The 23,108-nt window shown below is 39.9% G+C and overlaps 1 protein-coding gene across 5 annotated transcripts in view; it reads left to right on the top strand.

Moving 5' to 3' along the window:
- rab11fip4b (RAB11 family interacting protein 4 (class II) b) overlaps nucleotides 1–23,108 on the top strand; it is a 44,187-nt gene that overhangs the window by 5,655 nt on the left and 15,424 nt on the right. Inside the window, exon 1 of one of the 5 annotated variants that reach the window (XM_044028240.1) lies at nucleotides 9,688–9,696. The exons of 2 other annotated variants lie outside the window; for them this stretch is intronic. The gene's annotated coding sequence lies outside the window, so the exon portion shown is untranslated. Of the gene's footprint in view, nucleotides 1–9,687; nucleotides 9,697–12,772; nucleotides 12,799–14,872; nucleotides 14,911–23,108 lie in introns of those variants that run through there. 2 more of the 5 variants (XM_044028239.1, XM_044028238.1) reach the window with 2 other exon arrangements.

Consider the following 23,108-nt stretch of genomic DNA (forward strand, 5'->3'; position numbering starts at 1 on the left):
TTTGCAGTTGTCTGGTATGGGTTTGCTTGTGTGTTTTGAATAGAAATTTATTTCATCCATGTGGTTTTTTTTTTTGACATTGGAAAAGTTTCTACAACGATTGGGAATGAAAGCAACAAATAGACGGGATGGAAACATGTGTGAGTGTACTTTAGCAGTGTGCACATCACCTATTCTGTGGTTTTATATATAGTTATTCCTCTAAAACCTCTGTGTGTGTGTGGAACAGATACAAACAACACAATATATACTGATTTTGTAATACAATATGAAAGAATCCTTATATAAAACATGCAGGTTTAAGAATCGTACTGATTAGAATGAAGCTGCTGCCAGTGAGAATAACGTCTAAGACTTCTTTTCGAATATACAATGATAAAGATTAGGTAACTGTACATCTTTTATGTATAACACATAGACATATGCGTTATGTTTTAACACCCAAGGCTGTTTGAAGTGTTGGTAGTTGCTCTGTTTACTGCTCAGATATGAGAACAAGTTGGCCTGCCTTATACATAATTGATTTGTTGTAGGCTATGGTTGAGTCGATTGTGCTGATCTCTTCGTTTCGTATTTTTTGAATGTGGGTTAAAAAACAAACAAACTCCCTAGCTCTTCACTGTGGCTGGAGAAAGCAGTGACTGTTGTTTCTTCCAGCGTATCTAGATTTTCCTTAAGGGTGGTGTTTTCCCTCCTGTGGTGGTGGAGATTAAGTGAAAATAATAACAGCTATTTAACCTCCCCACTGATGGCAACCACCTTCCAAACATGTCTTTATCCCATTTTCACATTAGAGCCGCTTCTCTGTGGTTTTGTTGGCTGGAGATGTGAGTGATGCATTGTTTTAAATAATATTATAATATAATAAAATATATTTATGATCCATAGATGCCCAGTTATTTCTGGGCCGTGGTGTGCAGTTGGGGGAAGAAGTAAAGTTGTGTTGCCATAGCACCGTGAGAGGGAGGATTCCCAGAGCTCCCCAGGGAAGGGTGTGTGTGTGTGTGTGTGTGTGTGTGTGTGTGTGTGTGTGTGTGTGTGTGTGTGTGTGTGTGTGTGTGTGTGTGTGTGTGTGTGTGTGTGTGTGTGTGTGTGTGTGTGTGTGTGTGTGTGTGTGTGTGTGTGTGTGTGTGTGTGTGTGTGTGTGTGTGTGTGTGTGTGTGTGTGTGTGTGTGTGTGTGAGTGAGAGAGAGGGAAGTTGAGAAATGCCTCATTATTCCAAGAGATGTGGTTGAGGATTTATTAGCTTCCTTTCTCCTGCTGCTTGGGTTTATACACACACTCACACACACACAGGAAAGACTCGGCATGGCCGTGGCAGGTGCTGAAATGTGTTTTGGCATGTAGCAAAAATAGATTAAACAGGTGCACTAAGCACCTGGGATATTTTTGTGTGCGTGCTTGTGCTTGTACATGCATGTGTTCATTGATTTTTGGTGAGATTACATGCACCTTACCTGAAAATAGCATTTAACCACAAGGTAAATTTATTCATTAATTTATTGTAGAGACTTTTAACAAGTGCACTCCCTCGTAATCTACAACATGTGCAATTTTACAGTTGTGAATTTAATGCTGATCAATGCTCACTGGTCTTTTTCCACCTTTTTATGTCTCCCCTCATTCCCTGAGTGGGTACAGTGAGCACACATGAGCGGCAGGGAACCTCATAGAATCTGACCCTGAAAATATGTGGAAACTGCGGTGACCCAGATTTGCCTCACCACTGCAGCGATGTACTGTAATCAATAATTTAAACCTCATTTGTCCTCTCATGGAATAGACAATGTTGTTGTTCTCCTGAGGTTTTCCAGCAGGTCAGAGGACTCTCGGGAGTTCTCAGCCTCTCGGTCTGCTTTTCCAAACTCGTCTGCACTTTCCCCCGTGTGTTTTCTTCATCTCCATCACTTGTTTTGTTTGATCTCTGTGATCTCGCATCCATTTCTTTGTGCGTGTGTGTGTTACAGTTGGACTTGAAATGACTTCATCATCTGTTTTTTTCATGTTCCCTTCTATTTTTATTCATTTTATATGCTCTTTAAACTATGAGTGCATGTGAGTTTATAGTGCACCTTCGCTGTCTTCCTGCTTTGCATGCTTGTCTGTATCCACACATTAACTTTTCCACTTGCTTGTTGAAGAAAGAAAACCAAAAAAAGTAATGCAAAGGAAACCACAAAGAGGGTAAAAAGAATAGAAAGACGATGTTTTTTCTTTGTGCACAGTTGGCAGGTCAGCCAGTGTAGCTACAGTACAGACAGAGTGTGTAACAGAAACAACATCCCAGTCGGTGTCTGCAACATGAGCACTTCCCCTTGATCACTATACACAAGCCTTCCTCAGAGATGTGTTTCGGTTGTAAGTGAAGTGGCTCTTTTTTTTTTTTGTTTTTACAGCAGAAGTTTGTTTAAAGGTCAGCCACCGTTTGTCTGTATTGGGATTATATTCTTCATACATCATGCATTGAGTCTGTGTTGTCCTTCATAATTACTAGTGAGATAATGCAAACAGCCCTGGGGCTCATCTCATGCAGAACTAAGTAACCCACACCCAAAGACACACTGAATAAGTAATAATCCTAGCTGTATCTTTATGGTACAATGTGGCAATACACTTGATGGTACGTGAGAACGTTTTTCCTTATCAACACTCTCCTGTGTAGAATAACAACACACATTAATATTTGTACTGGTTTCTCTGTGAAGGAAAAGCAAAAATCATGCATTTGTTGTATCGACTGTAAAACGGCGTTTGGCTGTGTGTATAAGGATTTAGTGAGAGAGTGTAAGATACATCTCTATACATTATCATGTGTCTTACTAACAGTCAGGGTTATGTAGTGTTATGTAATCCCCATCATGTCTTAACCTTAACCAATAAATTGACATAGACTAGTGTCCTATTCACTGGGACACCAGGAATGGAAATGTTCACGCGTGCCCTTTTGGCAGGCAATAGATGTTGGGTAACTTGCTCAGGGGTACCCAAGCCTGTAGACCTTGCAGGGTTTCTGAACTGACAACCCTCCAGTTACAAGCTCAGTTCCCTCTCCTCTTGGCCATGGCCCATGACCTGCCCTTATTATTTTATCTTTGATTATTCAGTTTGGTTGGTATGTTTTGATTCTTTCTTTTTCTTTGCGTGGATCTGATCCGAAACTAACATGATGACCTCTCTGGCCACACAGTTGACTGATGGCCTCACTGACAGCCATGGAAACACTTTGATGTGATGTGATATCTCATGATGCGAGGTGATGGCACATTATAATAAGCTGTCTTTTTAGATTTCACAATTGGCTTGTGATTAGAGGACAGTGTGGCAACATGTGAGAAGCTAAAAAATCAAAAAACAGTCAAACCGATTCATTGATTATCAAAATAGGTGGCGATTCATATAGTAGTCGATTAATAAGCGATTAATCGAGTAATTGTTTCAGCCTTAATATTGTTTTTGCATTTTGTGGGGAAAAAAACAGCACTATAATGCTTTACTAAAAGTATCCTAGTATTGGGGTATGTTTCCTATCCCCAGATCCTTGTCATGCATAGCCTTTACTGCACAGCTTCAAAGTGTTTCTGAAGATCAATGGAAATATTTTCTTCTCACAGAATTACAGATCAGTGTATGGGCTTTAAAGTATTGATCTATGCAGAGATGCAGTGGAGCCTCGATACCATTTCCTGAGATTTTGAGATTTTAATGTTTGCATTTGTACGTGAAATACACCATGCCAAATGAAATCAATTAGTTTGCCATCTAATTGTAACCTAAATAGTAAATGAGTTTCATTTGGCTTGAGTTCTGGACAGATTGCTGGTTTAACTGCCAAAGTGTTGTGAAAGAGGCTGTGATAGGATCGTTACGGTTAATATTGGTATTTATTTATACAAGTGCATGTGAACACAATAAATCTGACAGTAATATAAGATGGATATTGTGTGCAACCAGACACAGACAGACATGCTATGACAGTAATGGCAAAGTCATACATAAAATATGACAAGGATCTTTGTGTTTAATAGATACAGTGCACAAAATATGCCATGGTCATAGGAAAATGATGATGTCAGGAATACAAAGGAGGACGCAAGGAAATAAATTGGGGAGAAGAAGAAGGCAGTTAGAGGGAAAGATGAAGTGTGATGGATTGAATGGATGTGAGGGAATGAGAGGTTGGAAAGCATGAAGAGCAGCAGATGGTATGCAGACACCGAGAGAAGTCTGAAGAGATGAAAGGGAAGCAGAACAGTGAAACACCAAAACAATACAGTACAAAGGAAAGATTTGTGGTTGACGAAGCAGAGAGCAGGAGAACAAAACTAAAGTTGCACCTTTTATCTAATTTGAGCCGTCCGTCCTGTCGGTGGATGTGAGTGACACGGTCCATTAGGGCAGGTGACGCTCATCAGGCCATGCTTCCAAATCTGATCAAATGGAAACAGGAGTGAATGATATGGTCAGAGTCTGAGTGTGTGTGTGTGTGGTCAGTGCTACAGTATAAACATGGTCTGTACAGATCTTAAAATAGTAAATCATGCTCTGCAAAATCCTAAAAATAAAAGGCTTCAATGCAGTTCATTTTAGATTACATTAGATTAGATTAGATTACAAAAGTCCTTATTTTCCCTAGAAATTTGTCATTTTCAAAGTTTGTTGTTTAATTCCAGGTGACATGAACCAGTTTGAAGTTCTACATTGTTATATTCATCCATCATTGGCTCCTATGAATGAGAGGTGGAAGGCCGGAAAAGCGAAGCAGCTGCAGGTGCAGCCTCATTGTTCCATACATCAGTAAATCTGCTTGTACGTCCATTGGTTACTCCATCATTCTCTCATGTGGCCCTCAGTACTGTTTTCTTTAGCAGCTCCCTGGTTCAGAACTGCTGTATGGACACATTGATGGTGGCTGTGTCACCTCATTGAACACTTTAATCTTTGCCTTCTCGCTCTTTCTTTTTTCTTTTTTAAGCTGTCTGCAAACAATACTCTGTCTGTACTTCTAGAGTGTGAAAAGAAAACTATCGTCAACACAGCTTTGTGTGTAAAAGAAATGCAGTCATTTTCACTCATCAATCGCAAAGCTGCAGACGTCTGGAAAACACCCTTGAGGAAATCAGTATTGTGGAGTTGCAAAATCTTTCTAACTCTATTCAATCAGAGGTCAATCAGGAGATTGTGTCAATAGAAAAATACAGCAGAGGTGTCCTGCTTAAAATAGATCAGTGCACATTTTGTTGTTGCAGAGTTGAAGTACCATTGTTATATTGTTTTCTCTAATTCTTTCACCAAAATCTTAAAAATACTGAGAGCAGAATGAGGGACTTTATTGTGGTCACTTTTGTCAGATTTTCAGCTATTGAAAAATCTTAAACAAGAGGCAAATTGTACTGAAAAGGATTGATGTTGATTTGGAAGAGCGCAAGCATTTTTGCCTCACCATTTTTGGCAGTGATGTGTGCGTGGGGTAAGTTAAGTTTTGAAAGACTGTCATACTTCAGCGTTATCCCTAACTTTACCCATAACCAGTTCACGCCGAACCTTAACTTCTCCACAATTCAATCTCAGCCCTAGATTTAACCAGTTTCTCAGAAATTAGGTCACTTTTTTAGTCTCCATGAGGACTACTGGTCCTGACAAAGTCAGTATTTATGCTCGAAAAGGTCAAACACAAAAACGCTCAGACTGGAATAGAGACAAGGCCCAGCAGAGACATACCAATGACAGTCAAGGACACACAGCCACCAAGCCAACATGATTATCCTGTAACTATCCAGCTATAGGGGAGGACTGCTAATGAAAATCACTCATCCATGCCAAGATTTTCCCTCTCTCCTTTTTTCCTCTATCTTTCTCTCATGGACACACATGGACATAAACAAACGATTTTCTCTTATAATCTGACTGTGGAGCAGTGGCTGTAACTCATAATATGCTCATTTGGCTCTCAGTAATTACTTATTCTTTAGACACATCATGTTTACTCTCATAGTGCGTTCACTATCCCATCATTATGCTTCTTCTTTTCTTTGGCTTCATTCTCAGATTCTCTTACTCTACTTTGTGAAGCATTAGCACATGCAAGTGGGCCAATTCTCTTTCCACTCTCTGAAAAATGATGCTGCTCAATGGCATTTGATTACTTCAGCCAATCCCATGATTATGTTTTTTTCCTGTGTCTCCCAGAGCTCTTTCTTCTGTGTTATGCAGAGAAAGAATGCTGTGTTAGAGAGTAAAAAAATAACAGTTTATTCCACAAAATGTGTTTTTTTGTTGGTACATTCATATTAATGATAGGAGAATATTGCCTAATTATACATTTCAAATTGTAGGCAGTGTTGTGAGATGAATTGAACAGATGAATGAGAAGTTTTCTGGAAGTTTACACGACCTTTGTGACTTTGAGCAGGTTTTTTAGATGGGAGTTTCAGAGTGTGGGTTGCCACAGGTTCCAACCATCTGTCAGAGGACAGCGGTCACCTCCTGCCAGGGGTCTGCATCTGGGTGCAGAGCATGAAGCATGAGCTTTTTGACACACACATTAAATGTGTGTAAAATGAGTGTGTATATACATATACCTGCACTGATTTCAGTTTGGCTGATGGTCTGTCATGACACACTGTGTAATGTGAAGATGTGGGTCTCTATTTTCACTTTGATTTGCAGAAGCCATCCGAGATGAATCATTTTTTTTCACCTTTATCTTGTCTCTGTGCAGAAACATTTTTTTGAAGCACCTGTACTTTCCACAGCTTTCTCTCTACACTCTTATCATTTTTTGCCAGGTGCATGGAGAGGATGTGGACAGCTCTCAAAAACAGCACAGCAGAATTCTCCCTTTTAAGCTTCTGGCTCGGGTAGTACGTTAGCTTTTTTTTGCAATCCACCTTCATGCTGCTGCTGTAATTTGATAAGGATAATTATGTGCTGAAAGTAACATTTAAACTTTGCACTGAGAAAATCAATCTGCTGCCATGTTTTTTTTTTAAAATATTTTTTAAGCCTTAGAGCAGGTGGATAGAGAGTTGAGCGTGTAGAGTAGAGTATGGCAAATTTGTGATTTTGGACAACAAAACAAAACGTGATTTGTCCACACTAAATGGATCGATGGTAGTCTTCACCAGCTTTCTACTCTTGAACACTGCCAGGTGTTTGATAAGGCCAAGTTGAAAGCACCACTTCAGAGGATTGAATTTTCATGTGTTTTCCCCCTTTGGCAATATAGGTGCTTCAGTGTGTGCTACTGAACTGAACTGTATCCGGCTCTTTAGTTGTGGATGCACTGGAACTTTTCCTTACAACTCGTACAATCTTCTTTAGATCTCATAGGGTTAAAAGGTTTTTCGTGTGTGTATTTGCATTTATGCAGCTACTCTGTCTTTTCTTATAATGATGACAACCACTTTCACACTTTACTTCTCATTCTGTCAGGGTGCTTGTGTCCTTGTCCCCTGAAAAACAGAACTAAGTGCAAAACAAACAACATGTATAGCTGTCGCTCCTCCACTGAATGTAGAAGGAAGAGTCACAGTGTTCAGCATAAGACCGATAAGTACTTGGGCATGCAGGTTGTTTATTACAGCAAATGTAAAACACAGATTTTCAAACGTATTCCCTCAAATAAACATTTATTAAATGGCAAACCACACACCTTGGTAATAATGCCCTGTTACGTTTCTTTATTAAGAATAAATTCCACTTCAAAATGACCCTCTCAGTCACAGCAGATTCACATGTTTCGTTCTCTGCCTTACATAGATAGTGTCACACATCTGAGTCAGAATATAATCTGGCATTGGAAACATGCACAGTTATGTCTCTTTTACTTCCCCAGTTTGTACTGAGAGTGTTGTCATGGCCTCAAAAAAGAAATGAACTCGTTATTGTTGACTATGGTCCATGGTTCAGACCTGGTATTCATGTCCGTCCTGAGAGATGCGATCACAAGTTAACAGCAAGAAATAAGACTGTTCACACGTGTGATCTCTTTTTAAATGATCGTTCTGCTTTTAAATGATCCTTATTTTTTCTGGGTTTGTTTGTTCTTTGTTTCTCTTGTGATTTTAAATGCACCCCCTGGGGTTGTCACAAAAGCACTTTCGTTGTGCTACACAATAACAGTAAAGAGGATGAATTCAGTTGATCTCACTTACTCATGCTGTATGCTAATGCACACTGACATCCTTGTTTTTAACAAGTCTGACTGTGACTCTACTTTTGTGTGTCTGTGTATTCTCATGAGTAGGAGAGCGAGAGAGATCAGTAATCCAGTTCATTCTTCATGAGTTTAGACGTAGGCCACTGGACTTTCTTATTGATGAAGAGAGGGAAGAGTTGGGGGTTAGCAAGTGAATCAATAATTTGCTCATGCAGGTGTAACATGAATTAAAATTTTAACATTTAGAGAACAAAAAATCATGTTGGCAGTCAATGTTAATATTGTGGTGGTGGCTTATAAATAGTTTCACTATAATGCTGATTCTCCTCATTGGACACATTGCACTCACACGTGTGAAAGAATGTAGCGACATGCATTCACTAACAACCTCTGAATGTAGTTTTGTCTGATCCGGTCTGAGGCAAAAAACCTTTTCTTATTTCTAAGCCTTAACCTCCCTCCCTCGTTAATTTGCTGTCTCTCTCCTCTCTGTCTCTGTCCATTGTTATCTCCCCTAACCAGTGCTTGATGTGTGGCCAGAGCGCCGCTGTTCATGTGTCTGTCTTGATTTCCACAGACATTATCTTCTGCTTTTCAAACGGATGAACTGAATTGCTTGCAACAGCACTACTGCCCCTAATATCCTTCTCTGTGCCCCCAAATCTGAGCCAGCATTTCCAAGCAGCATTGCTCAAGGCCGATGTGCAGAACACAGCACTGCCGCTCTTCACCATGCTTGTTACTATTCCTCCATTCCTTTCTTTCTCATCAGCAGTCAGTAGTTTATTTAGGCGGTGGCTGTTTTAATCATTGATTTTCTCCACTAACTCTAAACGTCATCTCATTCCCTCTCTCTCATTGCAGCTTTTTGTTTGTTTGAGGCCCAGTTTTCTCTTTTTCTTCTTCTTTTTGTCCCGACACTCAATCGGTTCATCCCTCTCTTTCTCCCCTCTATTTCTTCCCTCTTTCTTCCCCCCTTTCTCCCTCATTTTCTTTCTGTTTGTTTAATTAGGTCGCTGATTGTCCTGTGATGTGTGGCCTGCATATAAAAGCTGTCACAGGAGCTCAGTTCTGGTTCACTGCCTCCTCCTTTGCAACCTTTCTCGCTCTTGTGCCACTGAAGAGCCAGTGACGTCATTGATATTTAAAACATGATTTGACAACATCATGTAAATGAACACAATGCTTTGCAACTCAGGTATTTGTGTATTGTTGTATACATAAATAAGACAAAGCATAAATGTTACTGTCCTACACCACTATTAATGGTATAAAAAAAAAATCAAACTTGTGTGAGGTTATCAAGATTGTTGCACTGAAGAACTTACAGACGTATAACAGGTTGACAATTGGGGGTTTGTAGAAAGGTCAGAGTCACACATAATGTTGCTTCAGTTAGTGATCTAGAGGAAGACTTTGATTGTACAAACTGTTTCAACAGGTGTTTCAGTAAAATTGTGTCACAACACAATGACACAAAGAAGCGCACACAGTAACCACAGTTTGCTCATAAACCTTTTGACACGTAAACGAGAGCTGTGAGTAAAGGAGAGTCATTTCATTTCAAATGTTACCATGGTGAAGTGCTACTGCTGTGTAATATATTTTCTTTAAACCATTAACAAGTTAAGAAAGAGTATTGACAAAGAAAGAAAAACTATTATTGTCTTATTGCCATTCAGACACGGCAACACGGCTTCACTGCTTGTGAATAAGTGCACTTGTATTCTATGCTCCCGGTCACTAACTCCTTTCATGGTTGAGTGTTTTCTCACCTGTCTGTGAGGATAATTAGCTGCCCTTTTTAAGTCGCACCGTTTCATTTCAGCTCACACAAAGTAGCGCCACTTTACCCACTGTAACCTTTTAATAGAGGAAGATAAACATTGCCATTGAAATGTTGAACATCCTGCTGAAGCTGTGTAGTTCTTCTTCAGCTCCTGTCAAAAACATTGAGTGTTGGGTTTAACTTCTCTCAGACCTTTCTGTCACATCCTCTCCAATCTCAATTTCAATCAAGAGACACACTTGTCTTTATTCTCCTCTGCCTCACCTCCACATTGATTCTTCTGTCATCTGCTCTGCCATTGGTCTGGTGTAGTGATTTGATGGATGAATGGTGTAGTGACGCGTTGATCAATAGGCTTTGATCTGTTGTCAGTCAGAAGTTTGCCAGGCCTGCTCAGCTGCGAAGACAATGTGCTGCTCATGTCTCTTTTTACTAAAGGCCTCTTTTTTTAGAAGGGGAAGTTGGAACGAAATAAACATCAGCTTTCACACAGTGTTGCATTGAGAAGCATAAGTGACCCATAACCTGTGTTAGTTTGCACATAATGGAGATATTACCTCTTTGTATAAGCTGCTTTAAACTACACTACATGGTCTGACCTCGGATCTGTCCATTGAATGATTAGTGTGACCAACGTCCCTTAGTTATATTTGCTACAGCTATTTATCATTATCATTATCATTATCATCATTATTATTATTAGTATTATTATTATTATCATTATTATCATTATTATTATTATTGTTACCTGTACTTTAGAGCTCTCTCAATTTTCTCCTCACACGTGACACTGGCCTGACATTCATAACCATTGTGTCCTTCCATACGCCGATGCAATCTAACCATGGGAGCAGTAATCGAAACCTATAGAATTTTCCCCCTGCAGGCTCGACTAACCCACTGACCTGTTTTCACTCATATCATTGCCATACTGGCACCAACAGGTACATTTGTCACACTGCAGGAAGTGGCTCTTCCTGAACTTAGTTGACGTGAGGAACGTCCTACAAAATAGTCTTTGGTTACTTGGTGCGTTGCTACTTGTATTTACTGTGACTATGTAAGAGCTGATCAAACATTGCTATTCATCATGGACGATAGCAGAGCAGATCTCTTGTGGTCTGATGTGTCTGGCTGTCTGCATGAAGTGGTTTACATTGTTCGCATTGGATTAGGGACAATAATAAGTTAGAGGAAGTACATACAAGCTATTTGTAGCCCCATTTGTTTGCAGTTCACCAGCGAATCTGTGTGTTCTTAGTTCTGTGTCTGTCTGGATAGGGTATGTAGGGCAGCCTGTATTTTCCATTACATAGGTGTAGCACGACTTGGCTCGACTCTGCTCAGTTTGGCATCAGGCACGTTATTTTACTACATTACTATAGTAATAAAACTGGTGACGAGCAAAGCAGTTGTTTTTGGTCTACCGAATCATTAGAATCAGTTAATTAAAAAAAGATTAGTTCAGTACTTCCTGCAGTCACTGAATTAAATACGGCTGAACGGGTTTGTGATTCGGTTCACGATCGCCGGCTTTCAGCAGTGCTGTCGCTAAATACACCAGACTCCTCTGTTAAATACTGAGATTTTACAGATGTCCTTGCTAAATGTTGAATTATTTAGCAAAACAAAAAGAATTTCACCTAAATTTGACCCTCTGGGCCCTTAAGTGCAATGACAGTCTCAAATATTAGTCATTTAGATGCAGTAAGGCATGATGGTACTTTTTTTTTTACTCACGTCTCATAAAACTAAGATAGCAGTGAATATTCTGCAGATTCCGGGCTTTTCATTTCACTTGGCCTCATTCACTCGCTCTGAATTTGACCTTCTCTTTTACAATTTAAAGTTGTGCAGTTAATATATTCAGATATAGATTCTGTAACTTCAAAGGTACAACAGTCCTCCAATCCTTAGTGTTTGGTAATTTGTGTCAGAAGTCTTACACTCACTCATGATGACATGAGTTTTGGAAAAACTACCAGGGGTAGGAACTCCATCAACTGCATCATAAAGTATAAATATTAAATGCAAATGTGTGTTTGCACACATCTCAGTGTATCTAGAAACAGCAGTGTTCTTGGCATTTCCTTTGCTCTGTCCAAAAAAGCTGACTAACAACTCCTGTCCTCTGAAGAGTCTCCCTGCCTCACCTCATGTTAGCTTCCACTGCTCTCCTTTTTCTCGCTCTTCTCTGTCTCTACCCCCACCCTCCTTCTCTCTATCATTTGTTGTGCTGCAGTGCGAACTCCAGCAGCTGGTCGAGATTCCCCACAGAGCTACTTCAACTGAACTGTGCAACATACACATTGGTTAGATTTTTGTTTTTAAATACAGTGTGGACTGAATATTAGTGCATGTGTATGAAGGTGTGTATGTATTTGCCTAGAGCTGTAGAGCATAACATTTAAATATAAAGGAATGTCTGTTATGTTCAAACCGTTGCCAATATTAGTTCACACAATGCTGATTAAGCCTAGCAGCTCCACATGGCTTTCATCTGTATTTCTCAGTATAGCAGTTTTATGTTTTTTATTTCTGTGTCTGTGGCCACTGAGCAGGTAGAAGAAGCACACAGCACAAGTGAGTCAACTTCATTGCGTAGCATTATGGCTGAAAACTACACGAAGCAGCCATAAAAAATTTAAGAAGTGCATTCCACTGCTAACAATATTCCTGGATGTTCAGCAGGACTTTGCACTTGTATTTTAATCACAATCCCGATCACAATCAATCAAGCAATATCGAAAATGTTTTTATTCGCCAACAGCAACCGAGGGCTCCCTGAAGCTGCTGCTGTTTCCTTCACCACACAGCTCCAATTAAGTTTCCTGGATGCAGTAGCGATAAGGTAAAAGACAGATATACACGTACAGTAATCAGAGACAGCATCGCTTCCTTCTCTTCTCTTTCTAACTTTGTGTCTGGGTTTGTGTGTGAGAGAGAGTGTGGGCAGGAGCAGGGAAGAGAAAAGTAGGTCATGGACTGCAGGGTCTTAGACACAACAGAGTGTTTTGGTAATTACTCAAAAATCCACAGGGGGTTGTAGAGGTTCCATACTGAAGCTTCAAGTGTCCATTCGTCTTGTAGAGGGGTGTGTTGCTGATTTTCATCATCTCTTTGTCACTGACCCACATCACTTAAATACTGCACCTACCTTCTGTTATACATCACTATGGGAAGTGATACAACAGTGTCATCCCCCACTAAGAATAGCACCAATTTAACTGCATTGACACTTTGTGAAAGGCCATAACTCTGCCTTGCCATCTGAACGAGGCAGGTAGACATGAATAGAATTGTAAATGGCTTCTGTGAAAAGAAGGAGAGGGGCCAGCCCTCGAACAAATTGCACATAAACAAATAGCCACAGGCCATTGGTTGAGCCACTGCCAACATCTTTGAGAAGTGACGGAGAAAGAAAGCAAAAAGGATAGAGAGAGAGAGAGAGAGTACGGGGATGGTTTGAAGGGTACATTCCATTCCACATTATTAGGTTTTATTTGGCTTCCTGATCTTGGATCACATCTCTCGCCTCCTCTTCATCATTTACACCTCCTCTCTCTTTTTTCCCTTCATCATTATAAAATTCCATACAGCAGAGTTATCACATTAACACTGGAATAACACTCAAACTCAACCAAAAATGAATGGATGCATATAAAAAATAATATATTTCACATCATGCTTTGTCCATGTAGTTGTCATTTCGGTTATTGAGTCATGTGGCGTCAGAGTTGATACTGTACACTCAGAGGTTGACTCTAGGCTCACAGGATACTCTGTCATTGTGAGACCACTGGATTCAATGCAAAATGAAGGACTGTAGAGACTGATTCCAACCCCGAGGAGCTAAACAGCCAAGATCAGACCACTTCTGGAAGAGTTTGAGCCTCTTCAGTCCTTAATCCAAGTTCTGTATTAAGGAGATTGCACTGAGTAAGATGAGTGATGTCTTTATTGGATTAACCAGTGTTTCAGAATATATGTCCCCTGTTTGAGCGGTAACCCAGTTGTGGTGGTGTGACTTAAGAAGTAACCTCTCTCTTTTTTTTCTTTTTTTCTAAATTCAAAAAAGTTTATCCTCTTGACAATTCCAGCAGAATATAAATCTTCGCTGCTCTCTGCACTGTGTGTTTTCTTTTTGACCATTCTTGGGGAATCTGCTGCATCACTGAAGACAAACTGTTTCAGTTTCAGGGACAACAGTCACCTCCCTCCCTTGCTCCCTCTACCCGTCCACAAAAGCCCACACAACACACTGGCCTCTTCTACAGCAGAAGCAGACAGAGGCGGGGCGGAGCGTGATATGCAAATATAGCCTGAGTAGGCGGCAGCTGAGAGCAGAGAGTGCAGCAATGTGAGCACTCTTGCAAGCCCCACCCACAGAAGCCAGTTGCTAGGCGACCACAGAAAGGCAGAGGGAGGGGGGGGAGGCGGTGCCATGAATTCAACAACTGTTGCCTGATCTGGGCTCTGACTGTGTGAATGCGAGTCAGCCGGCAAAACCTGAGCAGTCAGAGACGGACAGTGTGCGGGTGTGAGGTGCAGGGTCTGTGCTTGAGTTTGTGTGTGTGTGTGTGCGTGTGTTTGTGTGGGACACAGAGCAAGTGAGAGAGAGAGGGAGGGACACGGAGAGAGAGAGAGAGAGAGAGAGAGAGAGAGGCACTGTAGGTGAAACCAGGCAGCTGGTGCAGTGTTGTGAAGTGGTGCTCCACTCCTCAGCCTCTCTTTGGACTATTCAACCAACAGAGACTCACCCTTTGGACTATCCTGACGCTTCCTCCTCCTCTACTTACCTTTTTAAAGAACACCTGTGTATGTGTGTGTGTGTGTGTGTGTGCACGCATGCATGCTTATGCGTGGGTGTAGGTGTGTGAGGACAACAGACTTGGCCCTTGGTGAGGTTTAGGCTGGTGGAACACGGGGGCTGCTGACCATGGACTCCCTCTCTAGTTAACGGGTAAGTAGTAACGGACTGCAGCCAGCCTGCTGTAATGGGGGGGATCATGAAAGATTACTTGACAGAAAGGGAACAAAACAGTGTGTTTTGAGCAGGCACTGACTATTTAACGGGAAGGGGGCGGGGGGGCATTCAATCCGGATTCAATGCTGAGTCCACTGACCAGTGTGGAGCTTATTGAATGTGTGGTTGCATCCAGTTGACCCTGCCTCACTCGCTTTAGTGTCCCTTCCTATCATTTTCCTCGTTACTTCTTTCTCATTCACTTTTTGTTTGCTCTGTTGCAGTTTTTTCTTTTTTTTTTAGGGTAATCAGATTAATTGGAAACCAGGGTCACTGCAGGAGAGAGAGAGAATGGAGAGTGTAATCAAAACAAGAGTGCAGGCAATAGGGAAGTCGTACATTGACCATAAAGGTACTGATTACGTGAGACAACATGTTTGCAGTCCAACAGGACACAGGGGCATGGCTTTGGTGTCTGCAAGTTACTTCTCTATTGTGGCCATATTTCTACATTTGTAGTGTTGCAGGAGAAGAAATAGGAGCGCTTTAATGTAACTCATAGACACAGATCAAATGATATATTTATGTAGTGGAGATTTTTTGTTACATTTTGCTGTTAAAAAAGACAAAGCGGCAGTCCCTTCAAATGTTTCCATTTAAATGTAACTGTATTTATTTCAAGTGAGTAATCTAGATTAAGTATTCGTTTCTCCAAAACTGAATTAGGCAACCTAAGTTATATTTGTATTGTGGGGATCTCAATAGCAACATGTGATGTCAGACTCTCTAGTGGTTTTGAATACTCCAGGTCTGTCACTGGACGTTATGTAATGAGATTTACTCTTCGTCTGCTGAGTCTAAATTCTCTGCTGATTGTTCAGGACGCAAAATGTTACTGGAAGACTTTTGTTTTCCTCTGTTATTCTTATTTAGAGTATTTGTGATTCAACTTTATTGCCATTGTACAGGTTACAATGCACAGAGACATTAAATGTTTTGTGTTTATTATCTTGTTTCACATTTGAACAATGTCACTTTATACGTCAAGTTAATTCATTTCAAGTTAATTTTGTTATTGTTAATTGTTTGCCTTACCAAAACTGGCGCTCAGTCAAGTGTCTTCAACAGGGCACAGGTTGTACACCGAGACTAGAATAACTAGATTAACGTGCGGTACTGTGCTGTACTGTGCTGTACTGGATGAATGAGGGATAATCTGCAGCAGTTAAAACAGTCGTTCCTCATAGTGACACAGAGAGAAAGAAAACTGTCGAAATAGAAACACAAAAAAACTAATCTTAACACTAACATAATTGCGTCTTCTGAGTCACTGAGGTAATGTATGATAGATTTGAAAGACAAATAAAACACTGGAATTTTTATCTACAGTTGCTCTTTTATTTCTTATTTGCCTTTTAGGATTAGTTTTTGTGAGAAAATAACAGAAAGGTAGCAAGAGATGGTGGATGGAATTTTTCTTAAATGACTGTACTAATATCTCAGTGGACTGTTTCACCCTGTCTGTGGTCGGACTAAACATGACTTTGACTGTGTTTTTGTGCCAACTTTCTACCTTTGATATGAAGCGGTGCTGTGTGTATGTCAAACATGCTAAGTGTTCAGAACAGCTCCAGGGCAAATGGACTAAAAAACACTCACTCACATGTCTACATTGTGTGACAGCTTCTCTCAATTGTTTTTCCATATGACACTAATTATTGGCTTATATTACTTCTCTCTTGAGGACAGGTACCACATGTACCGAGTCAAGATGAACAACAACCATTATACTGAAATGAAGTGATGACAGAAATATTAAACCTGGATTCAGTCATTTAAATATGGTGCCAACAGTTATATCAGTAGGTCATTTATGATGAGGGTTCCGATACAGGCCAGATTTAGCAGAGGCAGCAGATTGGATAAGAGCAGCGGTGGAAAAGCAGCTCTGTCACTTTCAGATATCGACTGACTGTGAATGAGGAACAGAGAGAAGCAGCTGATCAAAGTATGTGAAGAGTCTAGATGTAGAATTTGGAATGAGGAAAATTGGAGACATAAGATGGCACAAAAGCGTTCAGTAACTGAAAAATAAATCAAAGCATCTTACATTCAACTATACTTATTTAACCCTGAAGAGAATATGGTGGACTATGTATAAAATTGGTCTCTGCGTCTATGAGTCGAGCCCAACGTGGAACACTTCCACACTGTTAGTATTTAAATTTATGAGAAAAACTTGTTTTATAATCTCAGGCAAGATTTATCTAAGGAGTTTACGGTCAATAGTTTGAGGTCCTTGTTGATGTTTATTTAGTAAATGACAGTCTCATTAGATTAAAATAAACTATAAATTACGGAATGTGTCAAGGCATGAACACTGTAATTGACAGCGAGTACCATAGTTCAGGTTCCTGGGTACAGTATGTAGGTGGACGTGCAGTGGAGAAACTGGCTCACTCGTAATAAGTGTGCCCTGTGTACTGTTAACCTCGGTTTTGAATTCTCTGACTAAAATAATACATTAATATTAGAAACAGATAATTAAAATGGGAGTGCACAAACCAATGGGTGACTTCAATTGACATAAGTCAAGAGAGACAAGTAGATGAGAAACGTGGTAATCTGCAGGCGAGCAAGGGATTACCAACACACTTACAAGAGAGTTCAAATAGCCACGACATGCAGCCATTTAAACAAAAGGACATGACCGCTTCATGACCGCTGTAAATGAATACGAGCAATTCAGTCAATGAGCGAATCGGTAAATGATGTTTGTGTGTTTGAATTCTGGCTGCTGTGTTCTGCACGAGTTGGAGACAACCTAGAGATTGTTGGGAAAATCCTGTGTGAAGAGCATTACAATAATCTAACATAGTTAAAAAATGAATGTGTAGTACCAATACAAGAAACGTTTAACTAAAGTAAGAAATACACTGCATTCATATTTAACCCACTTGAATATATGGGCACATTTAGAGTGTTGATGAGTCAGCTGGTTGTGATGACTGTGAATGCAGCCGTTAATACAGTAGAGCTGACTTGGCCTGTCATCTTCCCATGTATTGTTTTTTTTAACCCCCAATTGTTGTAATTAAAGGTGTAGTTCACTCATTACCTCAAATGACACTCACACACAAAGGACATTGCATCACTAGTAATTTATAATGAAGGGAGGTTTTTCAAGTTTAGTGTGCACGTCTACTGTACATGCACACACATAGAAATGTCTGTATGGTTTTAACAATTTATTCTAAACACTTGTTTCATTCTATTTTTTGAGGGTACTGGCACATCATTCTGTCTCACACACACTCCCTGTCTCTCTTTTTGGGGTCTGGTGTGTCTCTAAGCTGCTTCCAGTGAAAATGCCTCCACACAGTGTCTCAGTTGTTACTCCAGTCCCTCCCTACTTTGTCCTTTGTCCAGTGCCACATTCCTGTAATCCAAGCAGCTACCTGTTTCCCTTGAGACTCAGGTGGAAACAAATATGTGTGTGTTTATGATTCATTGAACAGAGGCACTCTCCACCGCTTATTTTCCTTATACATGTGTAGTTCTTCTGTGCCAAGCTGTGCTTAAAGCCCCAGTTTTGACTTAAAGATGAACAAGGAGGATGTATTTTAAAGTCTTGGGTGTTTTCATACAGAACTAATTTCAGTCATTTGTCGAAACCCAAGTTTCTCACAGTGTTGACGTAACCAAATGGTAGTGAGAAATGAGTCATTACTTCCCTTTGTGTAATGTGTGGGGACACTGGTGCTCATCATGGGAGGATATGACATGCAGAGACATGTACAGACTGTTTTTGTTCATCCTCCCGTGTCGTTGTATTTTGCAAAAGTGTTATCCATTTCGATTACTCAGTTATTTATCAACAAACGGTTGTCAAGTACATTGACACACAGTTGCCAGTAATGATTATTTTCCTGACCAACTGAATTGCTCAATGACGTAATTTATATCATATATTTAGATTTTAATTGCCTTATATTATTGTTTCAAAATGTTTATTTTGTCCCTTGAAATAATGGAACATGCTGACAACAAGGTTGCAGTTTTTGATCAATAATAATAATCATTACATATTTAATTCAGTATGTGGAAAACGTTGGAATGGCCATATTGTTTGGCATTTATTTGTTTGAAAAATTGGAGAGATGATTGACAAATCACTGAACTGAGGCTACTCTGTTGTCAAGTGGTGCATAATAAGCTTCTCATGGCCTCCTGTCACCTACAAACTTTAAGGATGATCGAGGCACAGGCAGAAGATGTGTCAAAATGCTGAATATCAAGCAGAGGCTTTAAGGGGATTCACTTTATAGGAAAACATTGTAATGTCAGGCAGCACTTGAGAAGCTCAGAGCTTAGAGAAATCCAGCGATACACAAAGGATGAGGGGAACAGAGAGATGCAGAGAAACGCCTGTTGTCACTGGAGCTCAGTCTGATAAACACAAGCAGAGCGACTGCTGCTGCTCTCTGAAACGACTGCATTCTTTTTCTGCTGCCCATCTTGTTTTGCTCTCCTTAATTCCATTTCCCTCTTTTCTCAGAAGTCTTTCCACGTTTCAATCTGTCCTTTACTTCCAGTCCATTTACCGCTGACTCACTCTTGTGTCAAAGCTTCATCAGTGTCGATGTAGGCTCATGTCTCTTCTGGTCCCACCTTGTGGAGTACTACGCCATCTCTGTCATGTCATCTCATTTGTTTGACTCAATTGTTTAGCAACACGGTGACTGTCTGACTCGTTATACAACTATAAACACCATTTAAATCCTTTAATTCACTCTCAAATGACATTCCTCTAAAGGACACTCCTTAAAAATGATTTACAGTCTTACAAGACACATGTGACCCTTTTGAAAAAGGTGAAGAAACAATTTCATATGAAGAACAAAACATTTTCCTAAAACATCTAATGGAGATCAGCTTGCATCAAAAACCATGCTTATCGTTATACTAATATGTGTTCTGCAGATTTATGATGAACTGTTAGGAAAATTAAACAAAATTTGACACATGGAAATCCCATAGTGATGATTTCTATGTCCGCAAAAAGAGAAATTCATATTAAACCACTCTTGCACAGTCACAGTCTGGCAAGATCAAAGCCATCTCCTCCCCCTTCTTGCATTCAGATCAATAATCAACATAATTTCCCAAAAAGATTAGAGGAGAGGAGAGCTGCAACAATGTTGTTGTTTAAGACGCTGTATGGGTCACTTCTTACTGGGGTTAATGACCACGTTAACTTACACTGTATCTCTAACCTAAAGTTAGATAACTGAACAGACTATTCACTAAATAAATACATGCTAGTTATTACAGCTTCATTTTATTTCCATGGCTCTTTGATTCTGCACAGCGTTGACACGTTTACTCTCTTTTTAAATTCTATCACTGCAGCTCAAAATAACCCAGAGGAGATGCTGAGGTGATAATTGGAAATGTGACGTGTGTATGATAAAAAGGAGGAATCCCGATCATGAGTTTGAATGCCAGAGGGAAGAACATGGTTAGCAGGATTTATCTCTTCTTGCTTTTACCGTACACAACCTTCTTTGTGACCAGTAACTGCAATAAATAGACACGATTTGCATAGCACTTTCATTATTATAGTAGTTATTAATATAACTGTTGGAAGCCAACTATACTAGTCAGTATTTTAAATTGCAGTAATGTGTCAGTATGGCATTATTCATTTTCCATCTCTGTTTCTCTCCACTTGACATGTAGTGGTCTCTCTCCCTCCATCTTTCTCTTCAGCTGTCCAGAGAAAATTGATAAGTGTCCTCTGCTCTTCATTCCATGACTCTATTGCAGCTCCAGTAGAGAAAATAAAACTGGTGTTTCACAAAAGTCGAGCACACTTAGTCCCTTTGTCACGAAAGGCTAAATATAATAACTGTGCCGTTCCTTGGAATTTCTAGACAATATGCTTGACTGGTATTTTAAAGTGGACTGGGTAAACTTGTTTATTCAGTCACACATCAAGATCAAGATTAACTTTATTGTCCCACTAGTGGGAAATTTGTCAATAGTTTGCATACAGACACACTCACATTGTTAAACTCAAATTGACCACAGACACAACCTAAGTGTCCTGAGACTAAGACTCTCTTCACCATCTCTGCATCTATTCTTTCTCTGACTTTCTCTGGTTTCACCTGGGAGAAGAGCAGGAAATGATGATGGGATGTATCTGCGTTTTAACTAGGACAAAGCCTTTGGCAAAACACTTACAGAGAGATCAGATTTTCCTTTTTATCTCTCTTTTAGTCAATTTCAGTATGAAGAAAACAGTGACACATGAGTAACTATATGGCGCTTGGGTTTACGTCTTTAAATTCTTTGAAACTTTGTGAATCTTTTATTGGTTAGACATAAAATTATGATCATAAGACACTGGAATATAGCATGGGCTGTATGCATTTTTTAAAAATACTAGGCCTGCGATTATACTATATGATACAATTAGCTTATAATAACATTTTGAAAAGAACATTAACAGAGTGGGTTTGTCTCAGGCAAACATTTACGAGTGATAAGAAGACTCTTCCTTTCCCCTGAAGTGGATGTGAAGACCCATCAGGCTTCAGGCAACAGCACTGCAGTTAAAAGCACAGCACATCTTGGCATCCTCAGTTCAAAGCCACAGGCTGCTTGGACGATGTTTGGCAGGCTTTGCTGTTTGTGCACTTGCGCATCAAGAAACTCAAAACACTTTGTAGCCTCATGTTTTGGCAGTTACAGCCCTGAGGCTTTTTTGGAGCAGGCGAGTATAGTGAAAGGCAAATTATAAACACACTATACAAACACACACACACACACACACACACACACACACATATACATACCTGGACTCCTGCATGCTGATATTGACCTCTAGTCCAAACCCTAAACCTTAGACCCAAGTATCAACTCTTAAACAACCCTTTGAAGGCATGATGAGAAATGAAACGGGTTGTATAAACTGCACACTCACTGTTCATCAGTTTCGTCAAGTGCTAGTCAACAAATCTTTAATTGGCACCTTCAGTGATGGCACATGTTCCTCTGTTCTCCCGAAATGAGTTCTTTTGTGCTCAGTGTTTTTATCCAAGAGCACTTGAGCGAGTCAAAGGTCACACATTCACCTGAACACAAGCGCTCGACTTTGAAAAGAGGTGTGAAGTCAGGCTGCAATTAGACAACATATTCATTGTAGTGAGTTGCATAAACATAATGTAAGATATGAATAACTCAGCTGGGAGTTTATTTCCACATCTTCAGTTCAGATTGGGTATTGGCTCATTAGTTTAACAGTGTAACATGTTAATAACATGAGGTAATCTTTGCATAAACAAGATTGTTCACGTGTTCAATTCTTAATTACGGCCTTGGCACAGTATTGAAATAAACTGTGACATTTTATTGGTATAATCTATGTGCTAATGGACTCTATAGTAAAAAAAACGTGCTCCACTCACTTCCACAGAATCAGTGCATCATTTGTCAAACTCACTGTGTTAGCTGTTGTTTTTGGAGACATAAGGAGGAGCTGCCTTGCATTTGCTTACAACTCACTATATGTTAGGGAATAAAGAGACTGGCCCAAGAAAGAGCTAAAGAGACCTTAATCATTTTTTCCCCTTGTGAGTCAACCTCAGACCTCATGTTGGCTGTTTATAATAGTGCAGGCTCACTCAATGTGTTGAATTCCTAATGTTTAGTATTTTAGCTACTTAATAAACATCGGTGCAAGTCCAGTGTTCTTGAGTAATGTGCTAAAAACTGCTGAGGTTTTTTGGGGGCCGGGTTTGACCTCCTTTCAAAAGACCTGTCTTGATTTTGCTGCAAGTTGTTTTATATTATATATATCGTTTTTTTATTGTCATTATTTACATCTAATTTGATTTTAATGAGATTATTTTGGAACTTAAGTTCTGATAAGTATAGTTAATAAAGAAAGACTATCGAGGCAGACCTTAAAAGATAAACAAGGATTTTAATAATCTTTATAATGTGCGACACTGACTTGATTGTCTTTCTTTCTTTCGTCTTCACGTCTCTCATATCCACAGTTTGTACTGCTAACTCTTTTTCATTCTCTCTTGTTCCTCAGGCCCGTTATCGTCTCCTTACATGTTCACTGCAGTTCTCTTTTATATACCCTGAGCCTTTTTTGTTCCCTCTCCACTTTTTGCTAC

Source organism: Solea senegalensis, linkage group LG6 (assembly GCF_019176455.1).
Source record: "Solea senegalensis isolate Sse05_10M linkage group LG6, IFAPA_SoseM_1, whole genome shotgun sequence".
NCBI lineage: Eukaryota > Metazoa > Chordata > Actinopteri > Pleuronectiformes > Soleidae > Solea > Solea senegalensis.